Genomic DNA, 21447 nt, shown 5'->3' with positions numbered 1-21447 from the left:
CTTAACTAACTTAACAGGATAACATCAAATGGGTTCAAATCATTATATAGCTCCCAGAAGGACAGAAAAGAGAGAAAGAGGCAGAAATCTTAATTGAAAAAATAATGGCTGAAAATTTCCTTGAAAGAAAAAAGGCATCCAGTCCAAGAGCTAGAGAATTCTAAAAAAGAGGAATATAAAGAGACCCACAAGACACATTACATTAAAATGTCAAATATTAAGGACAAGAAGAGAATCTTAGAAACAGCAAGAGAAAAACAACTTGTTACTTACAAGGGAATTTCCATAAGGCTATAGTAGATTTTTCAGCACAAACTTTGCAGGCCAGGAGGAAGTGGCATGATATATTCAAAGTGCTAAAAGAAAAGAAAACAAAACAAAAAAAAGCAAAACAAAACAAAAACGTCCAACCAATAACACTTTACATGACAAAATTATCATGCAGAATTGAAGGAGAGATAGAGTTTTTCAGATAAAAGCTAAAGGGGTTCATCACCATCATCACTGGCCTTACAAAAGAATGTTAAAGGGACTTCTTTAAGCTAGAAAGAAACGATACTAATTAGTAATAAGAATATACACGAAAGAATAAATCTCACTGAAAAAGTAAATGCATAGTAAATGTACTGGACTAATTACTTATAAACCTGGTATGAAGGTTAAAAGACAAAAGTAGTAAAAGTAACCATGATTACAATAACTAGTTAATGTATATACATAATATTAAAGTTGTGAAATGTACATCAAAACATAAAACACTGTAAAGTAAAATGAAAAGTTTTAGCATGAGATCCAACTTATGTTATTTTCAACTTTAAATAGACTATTATAGATACATTTTTATGTCTAATCCTCATGGTGATCATAACACAAAAAACTATAGTAAATACACAAAAGATAAAGAGAAAAAAATCTAAGTTTACTACCAAAGTCAGTCATCAAACTATAAAGGAAAGGAACATGGGATGAAGAAAAGAATAGAGAGGAACTACAAAAACAACTAGAAAACAATTAACAAAATGGGAATAACCACATATCAATCAATAAAATTGCTTTACATTTGAATAGACTAAGTTCTCCAATCAAAAGACATAGACTAGCTGAATGGATAAAAAAACAAGACCCATTATATGTTGCTGAGAAGACTTACACTTTAGGTACAAGAACATATACAGACTGAAAGTAAAGGGGCAGAAAAAACATCTTTCAGGGAAATGGAAATCAACAGAATGCAAGAGTTGCTATATTTATATCAGCCAAGCTAGACTGTAAAACAAAGACTGTAAAAGGGAGATAAAGCAGGGTGTCACATATCAATAAAGAAGTTAATCCAACAAGAGAATATAACATTTGTAAATATTTATGCACCCAATATAGGATCCCCTAACTACAAAAAACAAGTATTAACAGACCAGAAAGAGAAATAGATAGCAATATAATAAAAGTAGGGGCTCTTAATACTCCACTTACACCAAATGATGATTCATTCAGACAGAAAATCAATAAGGAAACATCCATCTTAAATGACAAGTTAGACCAGATGGACTTAACAGATATTCACATTACATTTTCTTCAAAAGCAACAGAATACACAATTTTGTCAAGTGTACATGGAACATTTTTTCAAGATAGATAATCTGTTAGTACTTAAAGTAGGCCTTAAAAATTTTAAGAGGAGGGACAACTGGTGGCTCAATCGGTTTACCCTTCAACTCTTGATTTCGGCTCAGGTCCTGATGTCATTTTCACAGAATCAAGCCCCATGTGGGGCTCCATGCCCAGTGGAGAGTCTGCCTGAGATTCTCTCCTCTCCCTCTGTCCCTCCCCCTGCCCATGCTCACTCTCTCTCTCTCAAATAAATATATCTTTATTTAAGGACTTACATCCAAGCATCTTTTCAGAACACAATGGTATAAAGTTAGAAATAACACAAAGAAAACTGAAAAATTCACAAATACATGGAGATTAAACAATATGTTATGGAACATCCAATTGGTCAAAGAAGAAATCAGAAAAATTTAAAAATACCTGGAGATAGGGTGCCTGGGTGGCTCAGTGGGTTAAAAGCCTCTGCCTTCGGCTCAGGTCATGATCCCAGGGTCCTGGGATCGAGTCCCACATTGGGCTCTCTGCTCTGCGGGGAGCCTGCTTCCTCCTTTCTCTCTCTGCCTGCCTCTCTGCCTACTTGCGATCTCTGTCAAAGAAATAAATAAAATCTTTGAAAAAAAGATACCTGGAGATAAGTGAAAATGGAAATTAATATACCAAAATCTGAGATGCAGCAAAAGCAATTTTAAGTGGGAAGTTGATAGTGATAAATTCCTACTTCAAGAAACAAGAAAATTCCCAAACTTCATTTTACAACCCTAAAAGAAAAACGAAGAAAAAATAAAATTAGGAAGTAAATAACACGATTATAGCAGAAATAAATGAAATAGAGATTAAATAAATAACAACAACAGAAAAGGTTGGGACATCTGGGTGGCCTAGTTGGTGAAGCATCTGATTTCAGCTCAGGTCATGATTTCCATGTCATGAGATCAAGCCCCATGTCAGGCTCAGCACTCAGTGCAGAGTCTGCTTGAGATTCTCTCTCTCCTTCTCCTTCTTCCCCTCTCCCAGCTCATATACTCACTCTCTCTCTCTCATTTCCTCTCAAATAAATAAATAAATATCTTTAAAAAAATAGAAAAGGTCAATGAAACTAAGAGCTGGTTCCCTGAAAAGACAAACAAAATTAACAAACCTTTAGTAAACTACCAAGAAAAAAAGAGAAGTTTCAAATAAATAAAATTTGAAATGTAGGATGTTATGCTACAACTGACACCAAAGAAATATAAAGGATCATAAGAGACTGCCATAAACAATTATATGCCAACAAATTGGACAACTTAGAAGAAATGGATAAATTCCTAGAAACATACAACCCTCCAAGACTGAATCACAATGAAATAAAAAGTCTGAACAGTTCACAGGTCCTCATTCTCCTTATTCTACTTCCCTCAAGTATTCCCTATACCTTTTACATGGATTAAATTCATTTTTTTTTAACACTTCAATATACAACTATAATTGGCCTCATGTTTCTACCACTCTATGTAGGGAAAGCAATTGGCTGGACCTAAGGGTACTCCTCATCCTTCCGTTGTCTTTTTTACAACTCATATTTTGCCAAAAATGAAAGCCTATAAGTTAAAAAACGATCCTAGCTTTTTCTACTTTTTAAAGATTCATTCATTCATTTCAGAGAAAGAGAGAAAGAGTGTATGAATGGGAGGAGGGCCAAAGGGAGAGGGAGAGAGGAAGCAGACTCCCTGCTTAGCAGGAAGCCTGAAGTGGGGCTTGATCCCTGAAACCAAGAGTCAAATACTGAACCACCTAAGCCACCCAGACACTTCCCTGTCTACATTTTTTTTAAAGATTTTATTTATTCCAGGGAGACAGAGTGACAGGAGAAGAGGAGCAGAGGGAAAGGGACAAGCAGACTCTGAGCTGAGGGCAGAACCCCACTCAGGGCTCTGTCTCAGGACCCTGAGATCATGACCTGAGCTGAAACCATGAGTCAGACACTTAACTGACAGCCACCCAGGCACACCCCACTGTCTACATTTCTGCTGTTATACTTCTAAAGCTTGAAAACAGTTCTCTTTTCAGATACGGAATTTGGGATCATTCTCATCCTCTATGGACCAAGCATATTTTCTAGAGAGAGCGTATTCTATACAGTCTCTTTTATTCTCAACACCTGATATTTTTAAAATTTTACTATATTTTCTACTCATCAACACAGTAAGTTGACACACCTCCTCCTATATAGTATAAATATCCATTAGTCTGGTTTTTTGGTGTTTTGTTTGTTTTTTGGGTTTTTTTTTTAATGAACTACATCTCATCCACTCACAGTTTAACTCAAACTTTGGTCTCCAAAATAAATTACAAAAAAAAAAAAAAAATCAAGTTTATTTAAATAATGGTCTGTTAGTAATGACTAAGGAAGATAATTTGGAGGAAAAGAATGTGTAACACCTATCAAGACAAATATCTGCACATCAAAACACTGTGTAATGGACACAGCTGAGCCCTGAACATGGACATGAATCTTTTGCCCATAACTGTCTCATTATGACTACCTGATCATCACTGAATATAAGAATCTGGCTTTTACACAATAAACTTTGCTCCAAACAAATATGGTTGATCTAAAAATTAAAGGTTCTAAAAAAGTTTCTCCCAAATCCTGGTGCTCTAGATATCTGCTCATTTAGAAAACACACACACACACACACACACACACACACACATATATATATATATACTTCTGTTTATATAGAAGACATTACAATATGTCTTAATCAGGGACACCAGGGTGGCTCAGTTGGTTAATCGTCTGCCTTCAGCTCAAGTCATGATCTCAGGGTCCTAGGATGGAGTCCCACATCAGGCTCCTTGTTCAGCAGGGGGCCTTCTTCTCCTCATGCGTGCTCTCTCTAACAAATAAGTAAAATCTTTTTTTTTTTTTTAAGATTTTATTTATTTATTTGACAGACAGAGATGACAAGTAGGCAGGGAGGCGGGGGGGGGGGGGGGGGGGGGGGGCGAAGCAGTCTCCCTGATGAGCAGAGAGCCTGACACAGGGCTTGATCCCAGGGTTCTGGGATCATGACCTGAGCCAAAGGCAGAGGCTTTAACCCACTGAGCCACCCAGGCATCCCCAAATAAATAAAATCTTAAAAAAAGTATATCTTAATCAGTTTGGGCTGCTGCAATGGAATATTAGAGATGACTATGTGGCTTATATCTTTTTCCTCTGTTACCACTGCATTAATAAGATAAATATTTCAATGGAGAAACAGTAAAGTCAGATCTTAGTTATAGCATTAACCCATAAGTCATATGTAGACTTTCAAGATACATGAGAATAATGATGTTTATCAAGAATTTTTGGATAAAGTTTTCAATCTGTTTATTCCCTAGATATTCTGTTTTAATTTTGGTTTAGACAATACGAACAAATGGAGAGAATAAAATATATTGGTGAGAAATATTTTTCTGAAGAAACTCACTTTGTCTTCCTCAACTTCTTCCTTGACTTTGTCTTTCTATTCTTTTAGTATTTTCCCATGGCCTTGGTAGATTTGTGTTTTTTTCAGTTTCATTTGAATTTATATACAATACTAAGACAACTCAAACACACAGAAATCAGAGTGCATATATCTAATTAAGTAAAATCTTTTTTTTTATTTTTATGCTTCCTAGCATCTTACACACCATTAAATAATAATAATCTCTGCAGCAAACCATGATTTCTGTATAGCTCTGACATTTACCAGTTAGTAACTTAACATTTGAGATTTAGTGTCAGCATTTATAATTTGTTGATATAAACCTCATTGTGGATACTGATCGAACTATTAAAAGTGCTTGCTCACTATATTTTACACATTTGACATTAATCATCATTTGTCTCATTTTTCCCCACTAAAACCATCTTTAATTCCTTTAATTTGTCTTCCGTAAGAACAACATATACTATTTTCTGGGTGCAGGAGCATCTCTAAAATCAAGTCCTCAATGAAGCTTTGGGACCCTCTCATTATTCATGTCACACATTTTCTGGTCTTCTCCCTATGCTCTGTAAATACGTCCTAACCCTTAATATAGTTCCTTCTTCCATCCTGCTACTTCTACTACTAAACGCAATTAAGTCAGAAATTAATTGGGAATTGCTAAGTTTTAACCTGATTTTTTTTTTTAATTTCTCAAGCATAAAATTAGCTTGGCACTAAAATCAATTAGAGCAGGACTATGCTACTATCGATAAAATGCCAAAAGACATTTCATTACCCTAAACATTTAACATATTTGATAAAATAATACTTTTAGTCTTGCATATAGTTGGACAGAAAATACATTGAACTAATCAGAACACATCCCTATTTATTTCCTCCATGTGTTCAGAACCCAATTAAGATGGCATCAAAATTAATGATTAATCAGTAATTTTTAAAGATGGCTACTGCAAATGGTTCTTATTATTTTAAGATTTTCATATTGTAAAATACATCATAAACTCAAAAAAGTGCATATATTTTATGGTCTCCATAACAGTAATAATATTTGATAAAAGCAAACATGTACTCACTACCCACCTCAAGAATTAAAACATAATCAATACCTTTGAGATGCCCTGTGGGTCCCTTCCCAATCAATTTAATTCCTCCCTTAAAAGTTAACTCTTTAGGGGAGCCTGGGTGGCTCAGTGGGTTAAGCCTCTACCATCAGCTCAGGTCATGGTCTCAGGGTCCTGGGATCGAGTCCCACATCGGGCTCTCTGCTCAGTGGGGAGTCTGCTTCCCCCTCTCTCTCTGCCAACTGCTCTGCCAACTTGTGATTTCTCTCTCTCTCTGTCAAATAAATAAATAAAATCTTGAAAAAAAAAAGTTAACTATTCAGTATTCTAAATTTTCTGGTATTTATTTTCTGGTATTTAAATATTCCCTTCACCTTATGATAGTTTAGGATCTATAGAGTAGGTTTGAGTACAAACTATTGTTCAGTGAGACCAAAATGTTAATCATGAAATTTATGTCCATTAAAAACATAATCAAAGTATGCCCTTGATTGTGCTTGTACAACTTGAAGTGAATTATTACTGCCTGTAGTTTACAAAGCCATTTACTAAATGATTAAAATCTTTAAAACCTAAAAAAAAATTAAAGATTTATTTAATTAAAGATTTGTTTAATTAAAGATTTATTTATTTGAGAGAGAGAGAAAAAGACAGAGGAAGAAAGAGAGTGGGGGAGGGCAGGGCAGGGGGAGAGACTCTTCAAGCAGACTCCTGGAGGAGCACAGAGCCCAATGTGGGGATCAATCTCACCATGACCCATGAGATCATGACTTCAGCCAAAACCAAGAGTCAAATGCTTAACTGAGGCACCTGGGCACCCCTCTGGTACTTTTTTTTTTTTTTTTTTTTAATAATATGCTCCAGATCTGTTTCCCTAAATACTATTTGGTTTTGTATCTTTCACCATTATATAAATGGATTCCTCTTGTTTCTTCCTGTGAATTTTCTTTAATCCCTAAATATTATGTTTGAAATTGATATATATTCTGTACTCATTTTCCAGAATATGTATATGCCATTGTATAAATATATGTATGTATATACATATATATATATCTACTATTCCACACTTCTTTTGCCTATTTGCTATTTGTTTTATTTAGCATATTTTCCAGAAGTGTTTTTTATGTGCATGTGTGTGTGTGCGCACATCTTTTTTCCTCCAGACAAAAAAAAGTCTTAATCAGTATGGGTGCTATCATGGAATACCAGAGACTGTGTGGCTTAAATCACAAACACTTCTCACAGTTCTGGAGGCTGTGAAGTCCATGATCAAGGTTCTAGTGGGTCTAGCATCTAGCAAGGTACCTGTGCCTGGTTTGCAGACAGCCTTCTTTTCCTTATATTATCACAGGGCTGGGAAAGATAATCTCTGGCTTCTTAGAAGGATACTAACCCAGTTATGAGGACTCCACCGTCTTGACCTAATTACTTCCCAAAGGCCCCACCTCCTAACACCATCACCTAGGGGATTAGGACTTCAACCTTTTGGATACTAACATTCAGTCCTTTAGAAAAATCTGCTGTTACCAAGAGAGTAAATCTCTCTTGTCAGTAACATATGTATGAGACAAATATTTTCTGTCCACTTGGGGTATGTTTTGGCATTTCTTTCATGCTATATTTAGAAAAATAGTCTTATTTTTAATGCAGTTAGATTTTAGCCTCACTACCTTCAATTAGATGAAGGCATAAGTGTTAGAAATTACTGCTTTACAAGTTTCCTATTTTTCTTCATAGTTTTATCTCTTATTTTTCTGTGGGGCACTCTGGATGTGTCTCTTCTGATTTATTTTTTATTGCATTAATTTTCTCATCATTGCATCTAATTCTTGGTTTAGCCTGACCTTTGTGTTTCATCTATTTTTCTAGAAGTGGTACAATGTTCTTTTTCAGGTCCACTTGATCCTTTTGAAAGTCATATCTCAGTCTTAATTTTGTTATTTTTTTATTTAAGCATATTTAGCATAGTTAATATTCTGTGATAATTTCAATATCAACAGTCTATGAATATCTCATTCTGTAGTTGTGCTTCTATTGACTCTGAATCTTACTTCCTTCTTCATGTGTCTTATGAATTTGTTGTTGCTCTTGTTTTTAAGAAATTATAGTTCACTGGAAATGTACTGGGGGATTATCTTGAGGCTTGTGTTCAATGTGCATATAGTTTTACTAGGCACTTGAGAATCAATTTAAAATAAATTCCCCAGTTGTGGGTTTCAGAACTAATTATTGTTATTTATAGTCCTTAACCCAGGAAAAATGGTTATAAATTCTTAGGAGATTATGGTTTTTGGGTTTTGTTGGTTTCTTTTTTTTTATGTTTTTTCTTGTTGTTTTTTTTTGTTTGTTTGTTTTGTTTTGTTTTCCCTGAAGCCTCCCAGGGGCAAAGATTTCTTAATATTTCACACCAATTTCTTTTCTCCTTTCAGCCACAGAAAGGGTCACCTTTTGAGGGTTCTGCCTTAATTCTGAACCTCTCATCCACCTCTCCACTGTGTATGTTCTAATATTTGTCACTCACATGTGGCCCTAAAACTGAAGCTCTGGATGCCCTAGTCAACTGACAGATCTCTGAAGGCAACATCCATCTTCAACACTTGATGATTATTCTAGATTTAAGGTTTCTGGTTATAGATTCTGAGGATTTCTTTACTATCTTGCTGTTGAAAGGTTAATTTTAAAGGTTTTCTTCCATCTTAGGTGGTTTTCTAACACAAAGGCTGGGCAATATCACATTGTCTTTGCATGCTAAGTAGAATCATTTAACTGGAAAATTGAAAAATATAGTCCTTAGTATAAGACACATGAAGATGAATTGCAGTATGACTGGTACATTTCCGAAGACTAAGTTTACACGAATATTTTTTTTTTGCATGCCACATTCCTTTTTGTTTGTTTTTATTTAATTTTCATGTAGTTAGCATACCATGCTGATTTAGTTTCAGGTGTAGAATTCAGTGACTGAATACTTACATACAATACCCAGTGCTCATTCCAAATGCCCTCTTTAATCCCCATCACCTATTTTACCCAACCCCTTGCCCACTGTCCTTCGGTAACCATCAGTTTGTTCTCTACAGTTAAGAGTCTGTTTCTTGGTTTTTCTCTCTTTTTCTCCCCATGTTCATTTGTTTTGTTTCTTAAATTCCACATATGAGTGAAATTCCACATATGAGTATCTGTCTTTTTCTGACTGACTTATTTTGCTTAGCACAGTACTCTCTAGCTCTATCCGCATCTTTGCAACTGGCTAGATTTCATTCTTTTTTTATAGCAGAGTAATATTCCATTGTAAATATAAACCACATCTTCTTTATCCATTCATCAGCTAATGGACTTTTGGCCTCTTTCCATAATTTTGCATGCCACACTTCTAAGGGTCCTAATTTAGGCACCAAGGATTATGCACAAATTACTGGGTCTTAGGTATGTTTTGGTTTCACTCTGTTTATGTGGTTTCTACAAATGACTGAGCATTATATCTGGCACCAGACACATGGGAAGGTCTAACTCTCTCAGCAGTGGAGGCAGTTTAGTTGTTTATCTTTGTTAATCCAAGCATATGAGCAAATCAAATTAATATGACACTCAGACTCTTGAAAGAGAAGCATATCTGTTTGAGTTGAACTGATAAAGAAGAAAGCAAATCAAATAATTTGAATGTAGAGTTCATGCTCTTATCATTGAACTATAATTCCCCAAATTGCCACTTCAGAAATGGAACCCGATTCCTAATTGGTACTTTCATAAGAATATGAACACCAACTCATCAAAAGAACAGGTTCATATATAACTGAAAAAGGCACAATAGTTAGTAAAGCTGACTCTAAAAGCAACTCTAAAATGTAATAATTTTTAGGATCGCCATCTGCTAATAAGCACAAACTTACCTCTAATATATTCTTTCAAAATTATATGGTAATCCACAATATATTTAGTACCTATACCTAAATGTATTTATTGTACTTTTCATCTTGAGAAAAGAAAATCACAATTCTATTTTTTTGTGTATCCTTAATACAATGAACACCAAAAACTTAAGCCAAAACCTAGAAAAAAGAAGGGTCTGTGAGTTCTAGTTATTTTGGGCATTGATCCAGAATGACTAAAAAATTTTATTCACCCTCTCTTTATATTTTAAGTTTTATATATACTTCTAATAAAACACTTTAAGGAACACTGAAAAATATGGGGCTTCTGAAAGGGATGGACAAGAATGAATGACTATGATGTAAACATAAAGGTGAAAGAAAATATGTTTATTCAGTCTATGTCATCCAAATAGCAATCTTAAAGGTCATAATAAATTAAAGTTAGAGGAAGCTGGATTCTAGAATAGCGAAGATCATCTTTTAAAAGTTTTGTGACTCCAAAATGATATTTATATCCTTAACAAATAATGAACTTTCCTTCCTCAGAAGAATCTGCAAAGAGACTGGTTGTATCTCTGAGATGCTATACCAGGTGACCCAAGGCTGTGAGTCTAGGTTGTCTTTCATAGAAACCCACTAAGTTGGTCTGCTTCATGGTCTTTACTTCTTCTCATTGATGTTTATAGGTTTGAATGCTTAGATTTCATTTATGGAGTCTCTGCCCTAAAAATGCATTTGTTCCAACAAGCATTTTGAGCACAAATATAGCTTCTAAACCATTCAGACATGGCCTGTGGGACTCAATGGATCAAGCAGGAGATGACAGATGGAATTGGTTTGTAGAAATTTTCAAGTCTTAAGCATTGAAAGATCTCCTAGGAAAAGTAGCACGTCTGCTGCCGCTTTTAAAGTGACAGAGCAATAGATCTTGGGTTGCCTCCGGTGCTGCCCGAAGAATCAATAAACTCCCTTTAAAGACCCACTAATGTCTCATGAAAGGCATCCAAAAACATTCTACTTAGAATATCCATCTTATTTCCTTCCGAACAATGTAACTCCCCTATGGGTAACAAATTGAGAAAAACTTGATTTGTCTGTTTTAAAGCATACCTGTTTTAATAGAGGATATTGACAGGTAATTTTGAAATTCTCCTTTTGGAAGGGAGTCCTCAACTATGTTTAAATGAAAAGTGTGTCCATTAAGAAAATGTTTATTTAATGAAAATATTTTGGAGTTATTCAAAGACTCTCAATAATACCTTCTAAAAAAACTGGCATATGAAAAGCCTTCAACATTACTTTTATTATTATTTAATTCAAAAATCTAAAACTTTACAACTTCTTTATAACACAGAGCAAACCATTACTAAGTAATCACATGTTAGTTGACTGTCACTTATTCCATGAATACACAAACTTAAGGTTTTCAATTTATTAAGGGTTTTGCCAAGTCCTCCCCATTGGAAAATGGGAATAAAATCTTCCTCACAAAGTTATTAAATTTTCTAAATGCTATCATTTATAAATTCTTAGTACATTATATGTCAATATTATTTTCTTGCTGAAATATTAACATACTATTTATGACTCTTAGTATTTATCAAAGTATCTTACATTCTTTGGGTATGACCATAAAATATTAATAATTTCCTATAAACTATATGAATCTAAAAGTTTCTTAATCCCTATTCTTGGCATCATTCTGAAATTTATTCACAAAACTTATTTAAGCTGTATCCGAAGAATTTGCAACTGTTTTCTCATGATAAATTTTGTGATAATGGTAGTGGAGAATCAATAATTTTTTTTAATTTAAAACATAAGTTTACACACAGTAAAAAAGCCAAAGCAATGTAGAGAAAAAAGACAAGTAATTAAACAGAATGAATGTAATAACATGAACAATTTAGAGATGGGGGAAGAGAAAATAGGCTGTAGAGATCTAAAATTCATGTATATTAATACTTACAAAGCCATGTATAGGTTTTATCACATAAAGGGTAGAGTATAAAATGGGGATTTTAAAAAAATTATAGGACACATGGGTGTGTGTAAACATGATGTTTCCTTTAAGTACCTCCCAAAACAACAAAAAAGGCAAGCCCTATGAATACATCCCTTCCATGTAAAGCACTACATTTTCTTATGTCCTCATAGTTTCCTTGGCTATCAGATACAGTATCAATGAAGTCTGCCTACCTATTTTTTGTTGTTGTTAAACTCATTTAAGTTTCATTTTTATAGTATTCAAGGAAATATTGAAATAAAATGCCTTGAAGCAAATTACATACCTTTCAGTACCTATAGCTGTCATCACTCAGAAGATCTGTACACTTAAATCCTTGGTTTCAGAACACACTGCACTTTACTATCTCTTTACTGCTTTTAAAGTAGATGAATGATTTTACCAAATACTCCTAAATCCATTCAAATAGTTCATGCATACAGGAAATAACTGAGCTTATCTTAATACATTTCTTTCAGTTCCTTGGGTTTCTGTTTGATCTGCTATGTTCTGGGAGTCAGCTTTCACTGGCAACTTGGTTTCTATGCTACTTACTGAAAGCTGTTTAATTACCTGGGCTTAGTAACAGCAATATGAAAAGGTAGCAGAGGTACCACTACATACCTAACAGAATAGCCAAAATCCTGATCACTGACAACACCAAATGCTAGTGAGGAAGTGGAGTAACAGAAACTCTTATTCATTAATGGTGGGAGTGAAAAATGGCATAGCCACTTTGGAAAACCATTTGGCAGTTTCCTACAAAACTAAACACATTCTACCATACAACCCAGCAACTGTACTCCTTCGTGATTACCAAGCAGAGCTGAACATTTATTGCCAAAACCTGGAAGCAACCAAGATGTTCTTCAAGAGACGAGCGGATTAATAAACTGATACATCCAGACAATGGAAGATCATTCAGCGAGCACTAAAATTAAGTGAGCTTTCAAGCTATGAAAAGGTATGGTGGAACATTAAATTCATGTTAGTAAGTGAAAGAAACCAATCTGAAAGGGTTATACACTTTATGATTCTAACTATATGACATTCTAGAAAAAGCAAAATTTTGGAGACAATAAAAAAAAAAAAATCAGTGATTGCCAGGAGTTAGGGGGGAGAAAAGGATGAATAGCAGGAGCAGAGGGGATTTTTAGGGCAGTGAAATTATTCTTCATGATACCGTAATTGTGGATACATGTCATTATACATTTTCCAAAATCCATAAAATGTAAAACACCAAGAATGAACCCTAATACAAACTACAGACTTTGGGTAATAATGATGCATCAATATAGAATCACTGATTGTAACAAATGAACCACTCTGGTGCAGGATGTTGATAGTTGGGAAGGTGTATGTGTGTGTGGGTGCAGGGAGGACATACAAATTTACTGTCCTTTCTGCTCAATTTTGCTGTGAACCTAAAACTAAACAACACAGTGTATTTAAAAAAATAAATAAATACCAAATGACATTAAATACATTTTGGCATGAAAATCTGTGATGTTGGTAATGCTGGTAAAGTTAAGGCAGCAATTCTTAAATACATATGCAGTCTTGAGAAGTTTTTTCTAGAAAACTGCTATATGTCAGGTGAAACACAACTCTTGCCTGAATCTCACTCCATCTTTAGAAAAGTTTAAAAAATACCAGTCTCTGTAATTCTCAAGATTTATCACCATCATTTCCCCCTCTACTTTCTGCCCTTATAGAGTTGAAATTACATCCTATTTGTTTTAAATAAAGAAACCCTTATACTTCCCTGGACAATGTGATGTGGATCCATGATGAATAAACAAGATTCCTACTACAGGAATAGTGTTTTATGAAAGAGAACTTTTTTCACTTGCTGAGTCAAAGAAAAGGGCTTCTGATATAATATTCTCATTACTAGAGTCTACCACCCACATATGCATGGAATGACTAAAAAGAGAAAACAAGAGGAAAAGAGAAGAGAGAGAAGGAAGAAAGAAGAAAGGGAGGGAGGGAAAAGGGGTCAGAGAAGAACTAGAAAATCAGTAAAATACATTTTATTCTACCCATACTTAATATGCTTTAATCACTATAACTCATATTACATTTTAAATTCCTAAGCTCATGAGTGTCATATTTTGAATAGTTATTAAACTGTACATGTTCAGAAGTATTGACTGATACAAAAGACAAAATTATAATCAAGCCAGACTTTACTCTATTAAACTTGGCTTATTTTATTTAAAGAACTGGCTGACATTATAAAACATATCTTATTGATACTGACACTAGATGACCAATGGTAATATTTTAAATTTCTCTTGAAAAAGACTCATTAAGTAGGGTTTTCCCCAAGATATAAAAACCCACTAACTTAAGAAAAATAAGAAATTTTTGAAAGATTTGGAAAATCAAAATTATAAATTCTTTGCTATTATAAATAATGATACATATTATCTTTCCAAGTTAGTGTTTTCATTTTCTTCTATTACATTGATATATTCTCTATCTAACATGCATAATCAACTAAAGATAATCACTGGATACTCACAGGAGAACTAGAACTCTGTGTTTAGCTGTTGTTGTTGAAGGGGTTACCTTCCAAATATTGCTATGACAACTTTTCTCTATAACATTACTTGGTTTCCTTTAACTTCACAGATATTTTTAATATGTAGCAGAAATATCTGTACTGGAATATACAGAAACTTAGAATAAACTTAATGGGAAATAACTTACATGTATATAAAATGAATCCTATATGAATCTTTATGTCTATACTACAAATTTAGCAATAACTCTAGGTAAAATAGAACTTGAATCAAATAGAACCTGCTGTTTTTAATGTGCCAATACAGAATCATTATTTCATTGAAAAAAATCCTTCATTAAATGATTTAAATAAAAAAAGGAAGAAAATAAAACATGATAATTTTTCCAAAGAAATTATGCTTAGTGTGCTTTTATTTTTTGAGGAATAATCACTGGTACTGAACTCTCTAATACAGTTTATGCCCTAAAGTACAATTAACAAACAAATAATTGGCCATTATACATTTCTTTTATCTGACTTGACTTCTTTCAGTACCTTGGAGGAATGAGAATTTCAAATACTAATGACATACTAAGAATAGAACATGCAGTTCATATAAATAACATTTTTGAAACTACAAAAGAGCAACTAAAAAAAAATCACATTTTAATAGCTGGTGTCTTTTTCATTTTGTTTCAGTTCAGAAGTTAATAGCAGAAATATCCTCCCTTCACCTAGGAACTACTTCTTCCTTCACCCTACTCTTGAGTTTGCACAGAGTGGCATGATTTTTTTAGTTCTCTCCTCTTACCACTATTGATATATCAAACAGTATGGCTAATCAGAGCTCTTCTCTGTTGTTTTATTTCCTTTTTAAGTTTAGAAATTGGAAACACATATACATACCATTAAGTTCCTCCTTTTCTACTGGGAGTTGCAAAAATTGAAACATAGGGGCTGTTGACAACTATATTCTCTGGCAGATAAATAAATACACTCTGCCTCTCTCAAGAAACTGTAACCAACACACAGACAAGAAAAAGCACAGATGATGAGCTAAAGAGAATAAGGCAGGTTTTGTTTTGTTTTGTTTTTACCAAGAGCCTTAATTATTATTACTTTTTAAAAAGATATATATATATATATATATATATATATATATATATATATATGAGAGAGAGAGAGAGAGAGATTGTGTGTGTGTGTGTGTGTGTGTGTGTGTGGAAGGGAGGAGAGGCAGAGGGAAAGGCAGAGAAATCTGCAAGCAGACTCCTTGCTGAACACAAAGTTGGGCTCAAGCCCAGAACTCTGACATCATGATCTGAGCCAAAATCAAGAGTTGTATGCTTAACCAACTGAGCCACTCAGGCACCCCCAAGAGCCCTGATTAATACAGTTATTATCTTCATACTTTTAAATTGACTTCATAATTATTACATACCATTTTCTATTATGTATTATGGTTTTAAATGTGACTGCAATAAAATTAACATATGAATATTTCTTCTCTTTATCTTCTCATTCTTCTTTGTCACTCAATAGTTCAGTTATCTGTAATGGAAACTAGAATTATTTAGAGTCGGAAGGGAGTGGACTGGACTGGAGATAGGCTAAGTCTAGAGACAGAGCTGAGGAGCACAAAGGTGTTACTGGTTGGAGTTTGGGGAAGAACTCTGAGGTTTTGGTAAGCAAGAGGTTTGTGAGCAGCTGAAAATGAGAAAAAGGAGTAAAACAAAGTGAATCATGAAGTTGTGCTGAAGGTTATGAAATTATTTCCATTTTTAAATTAGTTATAAATATCATAACTCACAGAAACCTGTAAACTAAAGTTTATGATTATAGCTACTCATGCCTGCAATTCACACACACACACACACACACACATTCAAGAGCAGAATATGACTTAGGTTTTGCTCACAATTTGATATTTAACTTTGCCGTTTTTAAAATTTCCTCAAGTTATTTTTAGTTTCCCATTCCTGAAGACAATATAGAGAAAATCATACCCATTTTTCTCAATGTTTATTCCACATTTCAAATATAGGAAATATTCCTTGCCGGTATATATTACAGAATGGACTTATTTTTGTATTAACTTCATGTTGGGACTTTATATGAGATTCTAGACAAGCCATGTGGTACCTTTGTTGTCACTGGGATTATAAAGGAGGTATTTTAAATTTCTTTCATTTTCCAAATTTAGGTAACTGTACATGACTTATACTTGTACTTGCTTATTTTTCTATATGCCTTTATGATGTTTTAAGTACTTCCACAAATTTTGTCCAACTGAATCATAATAACATCTTGTGAGGCACATTTTAGAAAAATAAGAATCTAAAAAATCAGAAAGTCTGAAAAATTACCCAAGGTCTATGGCTGGAAATTGGAAAGCTAATAAGAGAATTCAGTTTTTCCTCACTCTAAATTCAGTATTTTTTTTTTTTTTTGGTGTTATTCAGTGTTCATACTACACTGACCTTGTTCTAGTGTTTCCATCATATCAAAGACATCTGTGCAAAATAACTTTTGCTTTAGTGTTTTTATTCTTGGTTTAAGGTAAAAAAAACAAACAAAACAAACAAACAAACAAACAAAAAAACTCTCTGCTGGACTCACAACCAAGTCCAGTGCCAATACTTAATGCTCAATAAAGAAATATTTCCTATAAAAATATTTGTTACAGAAAAATAAATGTTTTTCAAGAAGAGCTAAATTGTATATAATGTTTCATAAAAATACACTAATCTCTGAATATCTCATGATGATGATTCCCTCAAATCGATTTCCATCCCTTTTGTCTTGAGAATTCACCATAACATGCTACCTCAATCAGCTGTGCTGCTTTCTGCTAAAGTGACTCTTCAGCAGGAATTCACTGATTTTATTAAATAATTATAAATGAACATCTATTCTTGGCTAAGGTTACAAAGAATAGAGGGAAGCATTTAGGATTATGATAACCACACACAAAATATATGAAAGCCAGAAAGAAGGAAGGGTCTTAATGTATCAGAGACTTTGGGAAGGAACTGAAGAGTGATGGATAAACAAGAAGTGGCTGAAGACAGGACATGGGGGGTCTTCTTGGATGATGGAACAATAGGTATTAGGCCCAGAAGCATGAAATCTGATAGCATATTCATGGGACCAGAAGTGGATCAAAAGTGAAACGAGTAGATGAGAGGGAAAGTTAGGAAAGGTCTTATAGGACATGCTAAGGAATTTAGATTGCAACTCAACTATTACTGAGGGGTTTTAAAGGGTAAACTGATATGACCAGATTTGCATTTTGAATAGATTACTATAGTGACAATGTTAGGGATGTTTTGGAAAGGTATAATCTGTAAGACAAAAACCAGATATGAAACCTTTAAGTGCTTCAAACAAAAGGTAATGGTGTCAGGTTTAGGTGATGACAAGGTACAGAGACAGTAAGGAAGTGGTGTCTCAAGAGAAGTGGAGATAAAGGAGAAAGTAATTTCAAAAGGCAAGGAAATGTCAGACTAAACAGTATTATGTACTATTCATATGGATATATATTAACTATACTATATATAGTAACTATATATATATATATATATATATATATATATATCCATATATAGTATCATATGGATATTATAGTAACTTTGGGACAATACTTTGCATCAAATCCCAAAACCTTCAATCAATGGTAGTGAATGGCCTGCATGAAAGCAAAAGATAACAACAAAGAGAGGCGGAATGTGCCCTTCCTTTGTATACCAACAAATTTTGATTAAGGTATAAATTTACTTCTGCTCTGAGAACATACACTTTTATGATGATGTTTTTATAAGATAAAGCAATTAGCAAGACAGGAAACAACATGTGTTGGAGGGGATATGGAGAAAGGGAAGCCCTCTTACACTGTTGGTGGGAATGCAAGTTGGTGCAGCCACTTTGGAGAACAGTGTGGAGATTCCTCAAGAAATTAAAAGTATTGATTCCCTATGACTCTGACATTGCACTACTGGGTATTTACCCCAAAGATACAGATGTAGTGAAAAGAAGGGCCATCTGTACCCCAATGTTTATAGCAGCAATGGCCACGGTAACCAAACTGTGGAAAGAACCAAGATGACCTTCAATGGACGAATGGATAAGGAAGATGTGGTCCATATACACTATGGAGTATTATGCCTCCATCAGAAAGGATGAATACCCAACTTTTGTAGCAACATGGACGGGACTGGAAGAGATTATGCTGAGTGAAATAAGTCAAGCAGAGAGAGTCAATTATCATATGGTTTCACTTATTTGTGGAGCATAACAAATAGCATGGAGGACAAGGGGAGTTAGAGAGGAGAAGGGAGTTGGGGGAAATTGGAAGGGGAGGTGAACCATGAGAGATTATGGACTCTGAAAAACAACCTGAGGGGTTTGAAGGGGCGGGGGGTGGGAGGTTGGAGGAACCAGGCGGTGGGTATTAGAGAGGGCACCGATGCATGGAGCACTGGGTGTGGTGTAAAAACAAGGAATATTGTTATGCTGAAAATAAAAATAAAATAAAGATAAAACATTGAAATGAGACTGAAGTATAAAATACCATAAGTAGTATAATTTATCATTAATTAAGCACCAAAGAGAATTAGTTATTTCTGGAGGAAATGACAATGAGATCAGCTCAGTGTTTAATAGAATAACCTACTGCATAGAATACTGAGAAAATTGGGAGAAATTTTTTGTAGTTGATCAATGTTCTAAATCTCAGTAATCTTTTTGGGTTTTGGTTTTAGAAGACTTTATTTGGGTACCTGGGTGGCTCAGTGGATTAGGCCTCTGCCTTCAGCTCAGGTCATGATCTCGGTGTCCTGGGATGGAGTCCTGCATCAGGCTCTCTGCTCAGTAGGGAGCCCAGCTTTCCCCTCTCTCTCTGCCTCTCTGCCTGCTTGTGATCTCTCTCTCTCTCTGTCAAACAGATGGATATAATCTTTAAAAAAAAACAAAAGATTTTATTTATTTGTCAGGGAGAGAGAGAGAGAGCACAAGCAGGAGGAGCAGCAAGCAGAGAGAGAAGCAGGCTCTCCGCCCCTTCAAGCAGGGAGCCTGATGGCAAGACTCAATTCCAGGACCCTGGGATCATGACCTGTGCTTAAGACAGATGCTTAACTGAAAAAACCACCTAGGCACCCCAACATACCAGTAATCTTAAACTGCTGTTAAAATTTCCTTCCACATGTATCACCAAAGATATGATCTGAATAAAATTTGAGAAACACTGTACTTGAAAATATAAATGGGAATCTAAAGGATGCAGGGCTTTTAAAAACAACAGAAAGAAAGAGATGACAAGTAGTTTTGAAGTATGTAATAGATTATTTGGAAAGGTGGTCTAATTGAAAACCTAGAAGATCATGCTAACTCATAATGGTAGTCAATGGTAGAGCTATTTGCTATTATTTTCAGTTCTTTAACTCCTGGGCACAAAGTAAGGACTGTACTTCCTGGTCCCCTTGAGGTTGTATGAGATTATATGAGTAGTTATGATTAATGACTTAAGAAAAACAATGATATATACCTACCATTATGAATGGATATCTTTGATTGCTGCCAGGAATGTTTTTTCCCCCTAGTCTGGCCAACAAAACCATTAGCAATGATGGATGTTCTAACGGTCTGTGATGAGCTGACCAGCTGACCAGTAATTGACAAAGTATGAGTGAGAAATAAATTTTGTTGCAGTAAGCCACTGAGATATGGGGAGTGTTACTGTAGCATAACCCCATCTTTCCTGACAGATACCCTAATTAATACATAGATTATGGCAAAAAGACACTGCTGAAAGTGATCTATCTCAGTAAAAGACCTGAGGCTGGTACAAAAATGTTGTGACACTGAAGATTTTTCACTTCCTCTGATTAGTCCTGAGGATGTCTTGATCAAAAGACTTGATAGGTTGACATGGTGGATGTAGAGGACAAAGTCTTCTGGTTCACATTAGAATATCTCACATATTATCATTATCACTAAATTAAACAATGCAAATTCAGCTGAGATTTTTTAGAACTTAAATAATGTAAAAATGATTAAAGGATTAATTTTTTAATTAACAAATTACTTTAAGGACAAATAGAAATATCCTATTAATGCTTTTTAATTTGAGAGAAGGTGAAATTTATATAACACAAAAGTAACCATTATACGGTATACTATTTAGTGGCCCTCAGTACATGCACAATTTTGTGGTACCTTCACTTCTATCAAGTTTTAAAATGTTTTCATTGGCCCCAGTGAAAACCCCATACCCATTAAGCAGTCATTCTCCAGCCTTTCCTTCTCCTAGCCCCTGGCCATCATCAATCTGTTTGTTTTGTTTCTGTGTTTATACCTACTTTGGATATTTCATATAAATGAAATCATACAATACATTACCTTTCAAGTCTGGCTTCTTTCACTTTGCATTATGTTTTCAAGGCTCATCTACTTTCACGGCTTACCATTTGGCATTATATTTTCAAGGCTCATTTGTGTCTGAATAATATTTCATTTTATGGATATACCACATTTTGTTTACTCATCCATTGACAGATAAATTTTGTTTTCACCTTTTGGCTTCCTGTTAATCTTATCTTGCAAATAATTCTCATATATTTTCTTATGGACTATATAATTATAGCATATAAAATATCAATATGAGAAATTAGGAGAAAGCAATATTAAGCCATATATTGAAACTAAAATCTGACAAAACTGAATTATCAGACTTATCTGAGAAAAAAGATAAAAATCTTTATTTATTGTACAAACACAGTAATGGTTGGTTGTTTAAGCCATAAAATTTACACACACACACACACACACACACACACACACACACACACACACACAAATACACACACACCCCAACTTCTAAAGAGGAGATCAATAATTTGGTCAGCCTTCTAGAACATGGTACCAGGACATG

This window comes from Enhydra lutris, unplaced genomic scaffold (genome assembly GCF_002288905.1).
Source record: "Enhydra lutris kenyoni isolate GAN:26980312 unplaced genomic scaffold, ASM228890v2 scaffoldscaffold58, whole genome shotgun sequence".
Classification (NCBI taxonomy): domain Eukaryota; kingdom Metazoa; phylum Chordata; class Mammalia; order Carnivora; family Mustelidae; genus Enhydra; species Enhydra lutris.
The sequence above is the reverse complement of the archived record's forward strand: the minus strand, read 5'-3'. Positions refer to the sequence as shown.